Source organism: Pseudoliparis swirei, chromosome 18 (genome assembly GCF_029220125.1).
Source record: "Pseudoliparis swirei isolate HS2019 ecotype Mariana Trench chromosome 18, NWPU_hadal_v1, whole genome shotgun sequence".
Classification (NCBI taxonomy): domain Eukaryota; kingdom Metazoa; phylum Chordata; class Actinopteri; order Perciformes; family Liparidae; genus Pseudoliparis; species Pseudoliparis swirei.
Window position 1 is genome coordinate 5,400,543 of NC_079405.1, and position 12,989 is coordinate 5,413,531.

The window sequence follows — 12,989 nt, forward strand, 5'->3', positions numbered from 1 at the left end:
AATTTCTACCTTACCACGGTCCCACCACTGCCTAAGATTATTAAAATCACTCTTCCTCAGCCTAAAAATGCCCCAAAAATAAAACAACACCTCTCTAAAACTCCTATCGAAAGTTAAAACTGTATTAAAATGCCAATATGCGCTCCTGGGTAAAAAGTTCCTGATAAAAACATGACATAAAACCAAAGAGTGATCAGTAAAACCAGCCGGAACAATGCTGCACATTTTAAAAATACTAAAATGGTGCTTAAAAACATAAATACGATCTAACCTGGCTGAGGAGATCCTTCCCTCCCTAACGTGGGACCATGTGTACTGTCGGCAGTCCGGATGCATCCTTCTCCACACGTCCACCAGGCCATGAGAATGGACCAGCCTCCTCAGCACCTGCTGTGAAGCTGGATGTGGCTCTGTGTGATTTCTGTCTTTAAAATCATCCTCTGTGCAGTTAAAATCCCCCCCCAAGAATAAAAAATCCTCCGAGGCACAGTCATTTAAAACATCATTAATTTTGGATAAAAACAGCTTCCTCTCTGCCCCGGTTGTTGGAGCATAGACATTAATTAAAACAACATTAAAAAGGTCGAACCGTGCTTTCACAAAGAACAGCCTCCCCTCCACGATGTGTTTGACCTCCAGTGACCGCGGGCTGAAAGCCCTGGAGAAGAGGAAGCCCACTCCTCCGCTGAGGTTGGTGTTGTGGCTCAGGAGAACTTCCCCCCCCCACTCCCTCCTCCAGTCCGCCTCGTTGGTGCTGTCGCTGTGCGTCTCTTGTAAGAAGAGAACATCGTTGGCTTTCATCTTGTTAAATTCATAAATAGATGTTCTCTTCTTACTGTCCCTCGCTCCATTTACATTTAAAACTCCGACTCTGAATGTGTTCATTAGAGGCAAAGAGTTTAAAAGACACATAAAACATAAAACCAACAAATCAAATAAAACCCACATTGGAGCTCTCCACCTCCCCTGCTGGATGCACTCCTTTACTTTGAGTAAAATCTTTTTAATCCTAAAAACCTCTTGCTTTTCAAACTTTTTCTTTTTCATATAATATCTGCAAGACTGTACAAAGTTCACGAGGTCAGGGAAGTGATCCTGACCTCCACTTTCTTTGTTTTTGTTCTGTGTAACAACTGGCTTATTTCATCCACTGTGTGAAGTTTTTGAGCTTGACTGTTTGTTAAAATTAGAGGAGAGTCGCTGTCGTCTGCCCCCTCCTCGTCACTGCTGTCCTCCACCGGCCCCCCCCCTTGACTCCTCCTCCTCTCCTCCACCCTGCTGGCCTTGGCCTCGCTGCCGGCGCTCTGGCCGCTCTTCTTTCTTTTTGGGGCCCCTTTCTGCCCCCCTGCTTCCTCCTCATCCATCTCTACCTGCTCCGCCCCCTCTTCCTCTGCACCGTCCTCCTCCACCTCTTCGCCTCCACCCACCTTCCCTACCCCCTCTATGGGCTTCTCACCACCCTTGTCCTCGTCTTTATTTCCCTTTTCCTCCTCTTTCCCACTTTCCTCATTATTCTCCACCCCACTCCCCACTTCCACCTCTAAGCCCGTGCCACCATCACCATCACCACCATCACCAATATTTTTTGTTGTTTTTTTAATCTTTTTTTGTTTGTTTTTTTCCCCTTCTTTTTCTTGTTTTCCTTCCTCCTCCCCACTTCCCACCTCACCCACAGCCTCTACCCCACTGCTCTTGGCAGATCCCCCCACATCCCCTCCATTTTCTTGGTCCGCTTTTCCTTTTTTTTCATCGCTCCCGACTCCACCCACAGCCTGCTTCTCACTGCCCTGTCCAGGCTCCCCACCCTCTTCCCCCCCCTCGCCACCCTTACCCCCATCGCCACCATCACCACCACCATCACTCACTCCCTCATTCATACTCACCACATGTGTGTCGGGTGCAGCAGCAGTGACGCCGCTCGCCGCGCTCTCCGTTGGAATCGGCGGCGCCGCTACCGCAGCGCCGGCCGCCGCTTCGGCGGCGCCTCCTCTCAGAGACGCCGCCGCCGCGAGCCCCGCAGCCGCGGCAGCGGCAGCCGCCTCACCTGCTGTTCCCCACGCTGGTGCAGCGCGGCGTGACGCGCCGGACGGACCCGAGCCGCCCGGACCAGCTGGCGCAGGGTCGCCTCGCTTCGAACAGACTCTCGCGGTGTGCCCCTCCTCCCCGCAATGAAAGCACTTCATCGCCGATGAAGACGCGTAGACGTTATAGTTAACATCATCTACTCTGACGCTGAAGCGCAGGTTTAACTCCGCGCTCCGGTCGTCGAGTATCATATAAACCGATCTACGGTAACTCATGATATGCTTCATCGAGCTCTCCTTGAACCCGATGAGATCTCTCTCATCGGAGACCAACTTTCCGTGCCGGGAGAGCTCTCTGCTGAGAAACTCATCGGAGATGAGCGGAGGACGTTGAAACGAGGACTCTGGTGGACGGCTGATCCAGCGGAAACACCTGCACAAACAAATCTCCCACCGAGACCCTCCTCTACCACGCGGCTTACCTTCGCCACCTGATCCAGGAAGATCACGACCGAGCCGTTCATCTTGGCGGCGGACTTCACGCTGCTGAACCCGACTTTCTTCCCGACTGCCCGAGCCAATTCCTCCACGCTGCACGAGGTCACCGGCAATCTTCATCCCGTGTCTCCTCGTGAGCAGCGGGGGGGGAATCGGGGCAAACATTTCCGCCTCGCCCCGAGCCCGGTGAGGCACCGGCAGCGGGGAAGACACCCAGAGAAAAACCCAACTAATCACCAAACAATTTAAACTACTGTGAAACCCAACTAATAAACCACATAAACTAAATACACACAACTATGAAAGAATAGAGAAGAGAGAAACACACAGACAACGCTCCGCAGCTCTCACACGCACACCCTGTCGCTCTGACGCTCAGCGTGAACTGAGAGAGAGAGAGAGAGAGAGAGAGAGAGATACACAGAGACACACACAGAGAGAGAGAGAGAGACACAGAGAGAGAGAGAAAACAGAGAGAGAGAGAGAAAGAGAGAGAGACAGAGAGACACACACAGAGAGAGAGACAGAGAGAGAGACACAGAGAGAGAGAGAGAAAACAGAGAGAGAGAAAGAGAGAGAGACAGAGAGAGAGAAAACAGAGAGAGAGAGAGAGAGAAAACAGAGAGAGAGAGAGAGAAAACAGAGAGAGTGCGAGACAAAGACTGGCAAAGGGAAGAAAGAGGGATACAACAGAGACAGATGTCAAATTAATGAGATATAAAGTGAGAACAATAAACAGATTTAAGAAGAAGGAGCAGGTAGAACCAAGAAGAAGGAAATTGCTTGGCATGTGTTCAGGGAGTGAGCAGCAGATTGGGGTGAGGAGCGCCAGGAATCCACCATTACCGCTCTAAGTGCAGAGCGCCGAAAGGCCACAGATTGTCATTACTCTGCCGGAGCGAGCAGCCGCGATTCAGACTCCCAGGAGCCTCCGAGGAGCACGGGGTCACCGCGCGAGTCCTATTCCATCACCGCCGAACGGACAGGCTGAGTGGAACCGGGGCACGACAATAAACGGCATCGGCGGATCTCTCCGGCGGCACGGGTCATCGCAAAGGTCAAGCCCGCCACAGGAAGGGTCGCGGGGGGCGGCCGGCGGCGTCCGCGCAGCTTGTGGATGAGTCCGTCGTCGTCTATCAGCGGTCCAGATACACAACGGGGCTTTTCTATCGTCACCTGCCACCGGCGCGTTGCCTCAGGCGGTTGATGTTAGCGGAGGAATGTGAAAAAAAGAGCGCCTTTCACACCTTGCCTGACGCTCGCTAACGAGGTGAATCCAGGTAAACGCCATTATCTCTCAGGGGTCCTGATTTTAATCTATTGAGGACCATAACTACTTTTTTCGATACTTCTACTGTGGCTTTTGTTCACTTTGTCGTGAGTATCGGTGAGCCGCAGCATAACAATGACTGGGACCGTTGTCTACTCGCGCGCTCAGCTGATCGCGCTGTGCAGGCCGAAGCTTCTGCCTGGAGAAAGACCTGTGATCCCGCTGGAGCTACGGAGAAGGGCTCGCGGCTGCCGAGCGGGTGTCAAGCGGAGGGCTAAAACGAGGAGATACAAACCCTCGCACCGTCGATCATAACGGGAACGTGAGGTCTTTGGCGAATAAGACGGATGAGCTCGGCGCTGGTAATGACCGAGAGGGTCTTCCGTGAGAGCAGTCTTTGTGTTTCACTGAGACGTGGCTGCACGCGACTATCCGGATCACAGCGCCTTTGCCCGGCTTCAGGACTGTTCAAGGACAGAGACGCTACACAGAGCGGTAAGAAGAGGGGGCGGATCGCTGTTTATGTGAATGAACGGTGGTGCCACCCGGACCATGTGTGCGTGAAGGAGCGCTTGTGGCCCGAACATTGAACTGTTGGCCGTGGGGATGCGCCCGTACTATTTGCCGAGAGAGTTCACGTCCGCCATTTTGGTTGTCGTGTACGTGCCGCCATCAGCTGACGCTGAGGAAGCTGTGGACACCATCCACTCCACTGTGTCTGCTCTGCTGAATCATCAGCCTGGAGCATTCATGGCTATCACTGGTGACTTTAACCACACCACACTGGATAAAGCTCTGCCAACCTTCCATCAATACATAGACTGCCCAACTAGGAACAATAAAACTCTGGACTTGCTGTATGCTAATACTAAGGACGCATACAGCGCCACTGCCCTTCCCCCCCTCGGCAGGTCTGATCATGACCTGGTCCGGCTGACACCCAGGTATGTTCCTCTGGTGAAGAGGCTGCCGTGACCACCAGGACTGTGAGGAGGTGGTCTATGGAGGCTAACGACGCCTACAGGACTGCTTCGAGTCAACGGACTGGGATGTGCTGTGTGGACCGCACGGGAGGACATCAACAGTATGACCGACTGCATCACGGAATACATCAAGTTCTGTGAACACACCACCATCCCATCACGGACTGTGCGCTGCTTCCCAACAACAAGCCCTGATCACCAGGGACCTGAAGGCGCTTCTTAACATGAAGAAAGCTGCTTTCAGGTCTGGAGACAGGATGAGCTGAGAAAGCCCAGCGCAACCTGAAGGTGAAGCTCAGGGAGGGCAAGGACTCCTACAGGAGGAAGCTGGAGGCCAAACCCAGCTGAACAACACAAGGGAGGTGTGGTCTGGCATGAAGCAGATAACTGGCTTCAAGGTGGAGGGAGACAGCCAGGGGCTCCTGGAGAGGGCCAACGAGCTGAACTGTTTTTTCAATAGGTTCAGTTCACAGCCTCCCCCGTCTCCTCCACACATCACACCTCCCAAACACCTCCTCCCTCTGTCCCCCTGCTGAGCTGCACATCCACCGAGCCCTCAATAACAATGCGCTCCTCCACCCTCCCCTCTCTCTGTGACGACTGACCAGGTGAGAAGACAGCTGGAGAAACCAGACCAGCGCAGAGCTGAAGGTCCTGATGGCATCAGCCGCAGGGTCCTAAAGACCTGCGCCACGCAGCTGTCTGGTGTCCTGCAGCGCCTCTTCAACCTCGGCCTCAGGCTGGGGAAGTCCCGTGCTGTGGAAGACGCCGTGCCTGGTCCCTGTCCCAAAGAAGTCAGCACCATCTGGCCTCAACGACTACCGACCGGTCGCCTCACCTCCCATGTGATGAAGGTGCTGGAGAGGCTGGTCTTGGCCCACCTCCGCCGCAGGTGAAATCATCGTTGGACCCTCTGCAATTTGCTTACCAGCCTCATGTGGGAGTGGACGACGCCATCATCTACCTGCTGCAACGAGCTCAGTCGCACCTGGATGGAACCGATGTCTCTGTGAGAGTCACTTTCTTTGACTTCTCCAGTGCATTTAACACCATCCAGCCACTGCTGCTGAGTGAGAAGCTGCGGTGGCCGTGTGGACGCTGCCCACCATCTCCTAGATCACTGACTACCACACAGGCAGACCACAGTTTCTCAGAATGAGCCGTGTCCTGTCTGGATCGGTGCTCAGTGATGTTGAGCCCCACAGGAACTGTTCTGTCTCCTTCCTCTTCACCCTGTACACCAGTGACTTCCAGTACAACACGGAGTCATGCCATCTGCAGAAGTACTCTGATGATTCTGCAGTGGTCGGGTGTATTAGGGATGGACGGGAGGAGGAGTACAGGGCAGTGGTGAGTGACTTTGTAAAGTGGGCCGATGAGAACCACCTGCGGCTGAACGTGGCCAAGACCAGAGAGATGGTGGTGGACTTCAGGAGGAAGGCGACAGCCCCTACACCTCTGAGTGTCCTGGGAGTGGACGTGGACATGGTGGAGGAGTACAAGTACCTGGGCGTCTCCATCGACAGCCGACTGAACTGGAAGGCCAACATCAACGCTGTGTACAAGAAGGGATGAGTCGTCTCTTTTTCCTGAGAAAGCTTCGATCCTTCAACGTGTGCAGCAAGATGCTGGAGTTATTCTACCAGTCGGTTGTCGCCAGTGTGCTGCACTTTGCCATTGTCTGCTGGGGAGCAGCATCGAGCCAGTGACACCAGCCGTCTTAACAAACTGGTTAGGAAGGCTGGCTCCATCATCGGCTGCCAGCTGGAGCACCTGGAACAGGTGGTGGAGAGGAGGTCGTTGAAGAAACTGGTGTCCATATTGGACAACCCGGACCACCCTCTCCACCACCTCCTACAGGGACAGAGGAGTACTTTCTCCAGACGTCTCCTCACGCTCCGCTGCCACAAGGAGAGATACAGGAGAACATTCCTGCCGACGGCTATGAGGCTCTACAACAGTTCACCTCTTGCCAGATCACCCTAACCCTTCTTATATTTTGTGTTTTGTTTTTTTATTCTTGTGTGTTGCTGCTACTGACTCGACAAATTTCCCCTTGGGGATTAATAAAGTATATATCTATCTATCTATATCTATCTATCTATCTACAGGGAGAAAGCGTACGCGAACTCCGTTGTCGTGAGTTCTTTGGACCGGGCGGGGAGAGGCTGGCTCAGCTCGACGGGGCCGAATATGGTGAGCAGTTCTCTAGGGGTCTGGGTGTTGCTAGCTGATGGGTGGATGAGATGGGCGAGGTCGACGTAGTTACCAGTGAGAATCTGCTGCCTGATGGAGTTAGATAACGGGGATGGTCGGGTGGGTGGGTGTGCTGGAGGTGTTGCTATGGCTAGGGTGGGCCTGGCGGGTGGAGGTACGTGCTGTGGAAGGAAGTTGTTAACTGATGCTGGCTGACCTGTGGAATGAAAGGTTGTATGCAGGTTAGTATTACACGTTTGGGAGATGGGGAGGAAAGGTAATGAAAGGGGTAGGGGTAGGGGTAGGGGGGAGGGGGGGGAACGGGAACGACGGAGGGGTGGGAAGAGGTGCTTGGATGGGAGGAAGCATGTGCATGGGGTGGAAGTGAAGGCTGTACGCGGGAGCCTGCCGGGTGGGTGGCCTCTGGGTTGAGGGCATGCTGGGGGGGTTGCGATGCAACCTGGCCCTCTGTGTGAGGCAGCGCTGCTGCGGCCGTGGTTCGCGTAGTGACGTCATCGGCGTTGCTGCTGGCGCGGCGCTGGGAACCCGGAAGTGCCGTGGTGTTCTGCTGGTGTTCAGTCAGGCGTTGATATAATCGTGCTTTCCTGTCGGATTTGAAAAACGGGATGTTGCGCTCGGTGAGTGCATCTTTCAATTTACGCACTGTCCACCCGGCGTTGTTTAGAGTACGGCGCTCGGCGGGGCGTCGGCGTGGAGACCGATCGCGGCTGGCGTTCGAGCGGCTGGCGTTCGAGCGGCTGGCGTTCGAGCAGCTGGCGTTCGAGCGGCTGGAAGAGTGCCGTCGGGGAGGGGCGATGTCCCTCGGGCGACGGAGACGGGATCTCCGCCCGGGGCTGTTGGATTGTGAGGGGCCGATGGCGTCGGGCTGCCCGGGATCGCTCGAGCCGTGAGTGACGCTTACTGTATGTCGCGGTCGCCGGCGGCGATGTATGGCGGGAGACGGTGGGGTCTCTGGGTCTTCGGGCGTTATCGGCTCGTCTGCGAAGAGGTCGGCATCGGAAGCAGTGAGTGAGAGTTCTGTGTCCATGCTGCTACGGGATGTAGAGACAGAGTTACGGGGAGATGGGCAGGTGTGCTCGGTTTAAATGCTCTCGTAAGCGGAAGTGAGCTACGTTCGGGGCGTGGTCATTGCTCCCGAACTAAGTTCTGTAAAACTCCATTTCTCAGTGAGAAACCGGTCCTTTAACTGAAGCGTCACAAATCCGATCTCTGCAGCTGCGTCGACGATGCCTTCACTGCCCGGAGATCGTCGGAGAATGAGCTCAGAGCCGGGAAAATATGATTGATGCCCGCGCTGCGATGGGAACGAAATAAGAAAAACGTCCGTCGCATTCACTCGGCGGCGGCATTTCACTGGAAGCGGTTGGAAGTGTTAAGATCGCTGCGATTAAAGCCTCAGTCAGACTCTCGTGTGCAAATCATGGACTCATTACGGCTTCTATAGAAGAGGTGGCCGGGTGGGGAAACTCTCCAGCGCGCGGCTAACTGACTCGGACTTTTCAAAGTCACACTTTCCAAACGGGGGCCGGGGGGGAGAGGGTGACCTGGTGATTGAAATCATTAGAATAGAGTTTCAGAGAGGGGGGAGGGGGAGGGGGGGGAGGCTGAATAGGTGTGTTTGAGGCTAAATTGAAAGGATTTTCATCACCACAGGAAGGGAGCTGGACCCGAGGGGGGGGGGGGGGGGTCTTCAGAGCGGATCGCCATTAGATGTCTCGGGTGCAGCTGAAATAGTAAATGCTATTAAGACAAGGCCATTTTGTGATAACGCGTATAACAGGTGTCTGTCGCTCTGCTATTTCCCGACTGCGGTTTCATTTCGCAGGCTCCCTCTCTCTCTCTCTCCGAGTCTCTCCATCCTCTCTGTGTGCTTCTCAAAAAAAATTCCTTCTCCGGCTCAATCCCACGAACGGCAACACACAAGAGGACTGAGGCTGCACAATGCGGTCAGCAAAATGAAAAACATACGGGGGCCATGAATTGTTCCACCGTCTCCCCCCCCCCCCCACACTGCTTTTGTTAGTGGGAACCAGAAGAAGAAGAAGAAGAAAAAAACACACAATGGGAATGATTGGAGGGAACGCGGGGCGTACGGAGGAGGACAGGAAGGAGAGAACAGGAAACCGCGTGTCCTCGGAGGAGAGAGAGAGAGACGACTGAGAGGAGACTGCGGTGGAGTTGTAGAGATCGTGGTATGAAGACTTGGAGGCTCGCCATGCAGCTGAAGGTTGAGGCGAAACTGGAAATAACGGCCGCTTGCAACTGGAAGGCTTTTAACAATAAGTCTAAAACACACACACACACACACTCACTCACACTCCATGACCTCTCTTTCTAACCCAGTTGGTAACCGCGTTGAGGTTTGGGCTCTCGCCAACACGACGCGCATCTCGTGGATCAATACGCCTCTCGTTGTGACTGTAGCTAATGTGACGGCTGAATGATTATCTGCCCCGCAGTCGTACACAACTCCACCTCCGTGGCCCCGCCTCTTCTCCGCTGGAACGCTCGACGCTCTCATCGCCCGCCGCCATCTCGTTGGCCGCGATGGTTCACGCGGGCTGATCGATGCGCCGCTCTGCTCGGCCCGGCGTCCTCGACCGGGACCATATGTCGCGGCCACTCGACCCGAACGGGAGGCCGGTTGTCGGGGCCCTTATGTCGCTTCCGTGTCACACGGCGGTGCCAAAATCTGTCTCACAGCCTGTGCACGGTTACTTAAGAGCTGGTCTGCCGTGAGTTCTCAGTCTGTGGTTCTCCTGCCAAATTGTGACTTATTTAACTTTTTTTTGTGTGTGTGCATGAGTCACCGATTTTAAAGCTAAATGTCACGTTAAAGGCCGAGGAAGATAAGTGAATCGGCATCTTCGTGTTGGGTTCAAGTGGGACGGACAGGCCGGCCTTCAGGGACTCACGCAACCAGCTCAGAGTGGCAGATTGGGAATGACGGGTTTCACGGAGAGCTGCGTGCCTCCTGGGTCTTCATCCATATGTTTAGGCTAGACATGGCTGGCCACATATGGACACACTTTCTTTCTTTTTTCTATTCTTTTAGCTCGGACAGCCGTAACCACATAAACACAGCAATCATCTGCTTTACAAGGTTTCCCCGTCTGCAGACATGTACATGTATACGCTTCCTCTCGGCACGAATAAAAAAAATAATCGTCTAAAAAATCAAACCCCCGCGTGTAAACACTCACAGGAGAGACGTCGGTGAGCGTCTGGGCTCGCGGTTTTAACAACGGAGACAACCTGAGTTAAGCCAAGTGACAGTTGTGGTTTTGTTGTTGTTTTCTCGGGCAGCCGAGCATTTACGATGCAAACCCCGGAAACAACAAGAAGAGCTCATGTGGCATATCTGATTTGTGGAAGCTAAACTGGACTTTCAGGCGAAAAAGGGGATTTCAGCAGCAGGAAGGATAAACTTATTATATTGGCTTTAATATTATTCATGGGTTACATATATATAAATATATATTCCCTCCGCTTGGAAGAGAAAATGAAATGGAGCTCAGTGAGGTCATCGGAACATGTGGTATTAATGGCAAATCAGTTCTTCTGTTAGATGACACGGACCACACACCGGGGGAATCTTAAAAAAGGAGGTTTTCCTGAGGTTTTGGGGAAGTACATGCGGTTGTTCGTGCTGACCGTAAAACAATGTCCCAACGACTTATAAATGAGACATTTAAATGGATCCACTTCCTGTATCTCAGGCGGATCAGGTTTCTTCTTTTTGGAAAGACAATAACAAAGAAGCCTTCTCAGCGAGTGTACAGCTGCGTGCTTGTGCGTCTATGTTTGCATGTGTGTGTGTGTGTGGGTGACTTTGTGTGGCTCATTATAAAAACCAATTAAAGCCGCCTTCCTCTCATTGGGGAGCTGTGGGCCTTGCGGAGAGGTTGAGGACCTGTTGTGGTCCCATGGGGCCTCGGTCTGGTCAGCCCTGGTTCAGACGCTTTTAAATCCGCTGAAATCAAACGGCGCGGATCGGTCACGATGAGTCAGCGTGAGTCAACCTCATCCTCCTCAACGAGAAGCACACATGGCTCGGTGTCTGCGCTCCTCTCGACTCGCTTCTATCTTTCTTTTTTGTTTTTTTTTGTTGCTGTTGTTTGTTTTTTTTAATACGGTTTCGCCACAGAAACGCTGACATGCTCTGGTTTCCATCGATGCTATTTATGAAAGGAAGAGTGTGGGAAACAATAAACGGGCTACACTGGTGTGTGGGAGAGTGGCGTGAGGGAGAGGACAGGATAGGAAACGGAGGAGGAGGAGGAGAAGAGGAAGAAGAAGGGGCACGGGAAAGAAAACCAGACCATGAGCGCGAGAGAGAGAGAGAAAGAAAGAAGTGCAGAGATAACCAGGTAATAACCGGCGAGAGACACAGTATCTTGTTGTGATCTGGAATCAACAGACATTGTCACTATTGTGTTTATGTATGCAGAGGATGACCCCCCCCACACACACACACACACACACTCGCGGTTGGAGAGGCACAGCTGCCTGGAAGGCGGAGGCGTGATAGATTGATGAAGTTTTTGGTGCCCAGGGGATCCAATCATGTAATCAGCTCGTATTGATTGACTGCCCCCACCGAGGGACCGCGGAGGCGGAGCCACGAGTCAGACCTGGCACGCAGTCAAAAATCTCATGCAGTCAAATTTGTATTTGGGTGGCGAGGTCACCAGAGTCCGGAGTCGCACTGCGGATGTTTCGCAACACAAACATCTCAACGATCCTCTGCTCCAATTCTTCATCGTCATCGTCATCTCGCGTTTATTTCAATTATTAGGGTTGAGAAATTAAATTCCGCTTTTTTGTAATCGCATCACACGGTTAATGACCTGATCGCCCTGGAGTTGAAATCGCTCGTCAACCTGGGTTTGCTTAGCTGATGAGGATTCACATTTGTTTCCTCTCACTTTCCGGCTTCATTCACACGACTTTCTTCTCTCGTTTCGCGTTTCGGACTCAGATTTCAAGCGTCACGTCGTTACTGTGCGATGCAATTCACACCAATGGTGAACGATGGGATTCATGAGAGCAAATGAAGGTGTTTTTTTTTGGGTGAAAGAACAAATATAAGGAGCTCTGCTTTGTCTATTTGGAGTGCAAAATGATGGTTATGCAATTAGTAATCAATCAATCAATCAAACTTCAGACTCAAGGTCCAGATACAAATACATACACAACTAGAATGGGCACTGGGTAGAGTGCATACCTTCGCATATCACAAGATTGGGCATTGACTTATGAACATTTTGGCATTAGTTGCATGCCAATTGGATATAAATTGACCGCGCTATATGGTAAAAAGAAGATTTTGACCTTTTCATGACCTTGACCTTTGACCCGATCGATCCCAAAATCTAATCAAATGGTCCCCGGATAATAACCAATCATCCCACCAAATTTCATGCGATTCGGTTTAATACTTTTTGACTTATGCGAATAACACGCACACACGCACGCATACAAATACACGGCGATCAAAACATTACTTAACAGTAATCACAAGTAAAATACATAGAACTACAAGTGCTAAGTAAGTAGTAAGAGGATGAAAAGTTAAAACCCCTTCGGTATGTCACGGCTAACGGGTAGTTTTTGTCTCAGCAACAGCTAAGAGGTTTCCAGATCTCTCACCACTTCACATCTTTACAAACAGTTTCACATCCTCACATCGGCGTGCCGCTTTATTACAAAGACCGGCCCGCTTAGTTCCGTTCTACCGGTTTTGTAGGTAGAGGTGGAATAAGAGAACGGAAAAACCCTTCACCGGAGCGAGGGGGGGGGGGGCATTTGTTCTTTATGCTAGAATTTAATAATAAGCCCCGAGAGATGTCCCGCCTCAAAGTCATTCCAAAGGCAAACTCCGTCCGAGCTCAGCGAGCACTTTTCTAAAGTCTCTGGCGGTAACCTCGGGGGTCTGAGCGAGGAGCAGCCGATGTTCCCTGTGTCCTCTCAGCATCCCTCCTCTTCACAATGCGA

General features: G+C 52.4%; 2 protein-coding genes across 4 annotated transcripts in view; one reads left to right on the top strand and one right to left on the bottom strand.

Moving 5' to 3' along the window:
- The window catches only part of LOC130208960 (olfactory receptor class A-like protein 1), a 118,514-nt gene that overhangs the window by 63,966 nt on the left and 41,559 nt on the right, over positions 1 to 12,989 (bottom strand). The gene's annotated exons all lie outside the window — the stretch shown is intronic.
- Positions 1 to 12,989, top strand: part of LOC130208956 (plexin-A2-like) — an 89,122-nt gene that overhangs the window by 25,851 nt on the left and 50,282 nt on the right. The window lies entirely within an intron of this gene.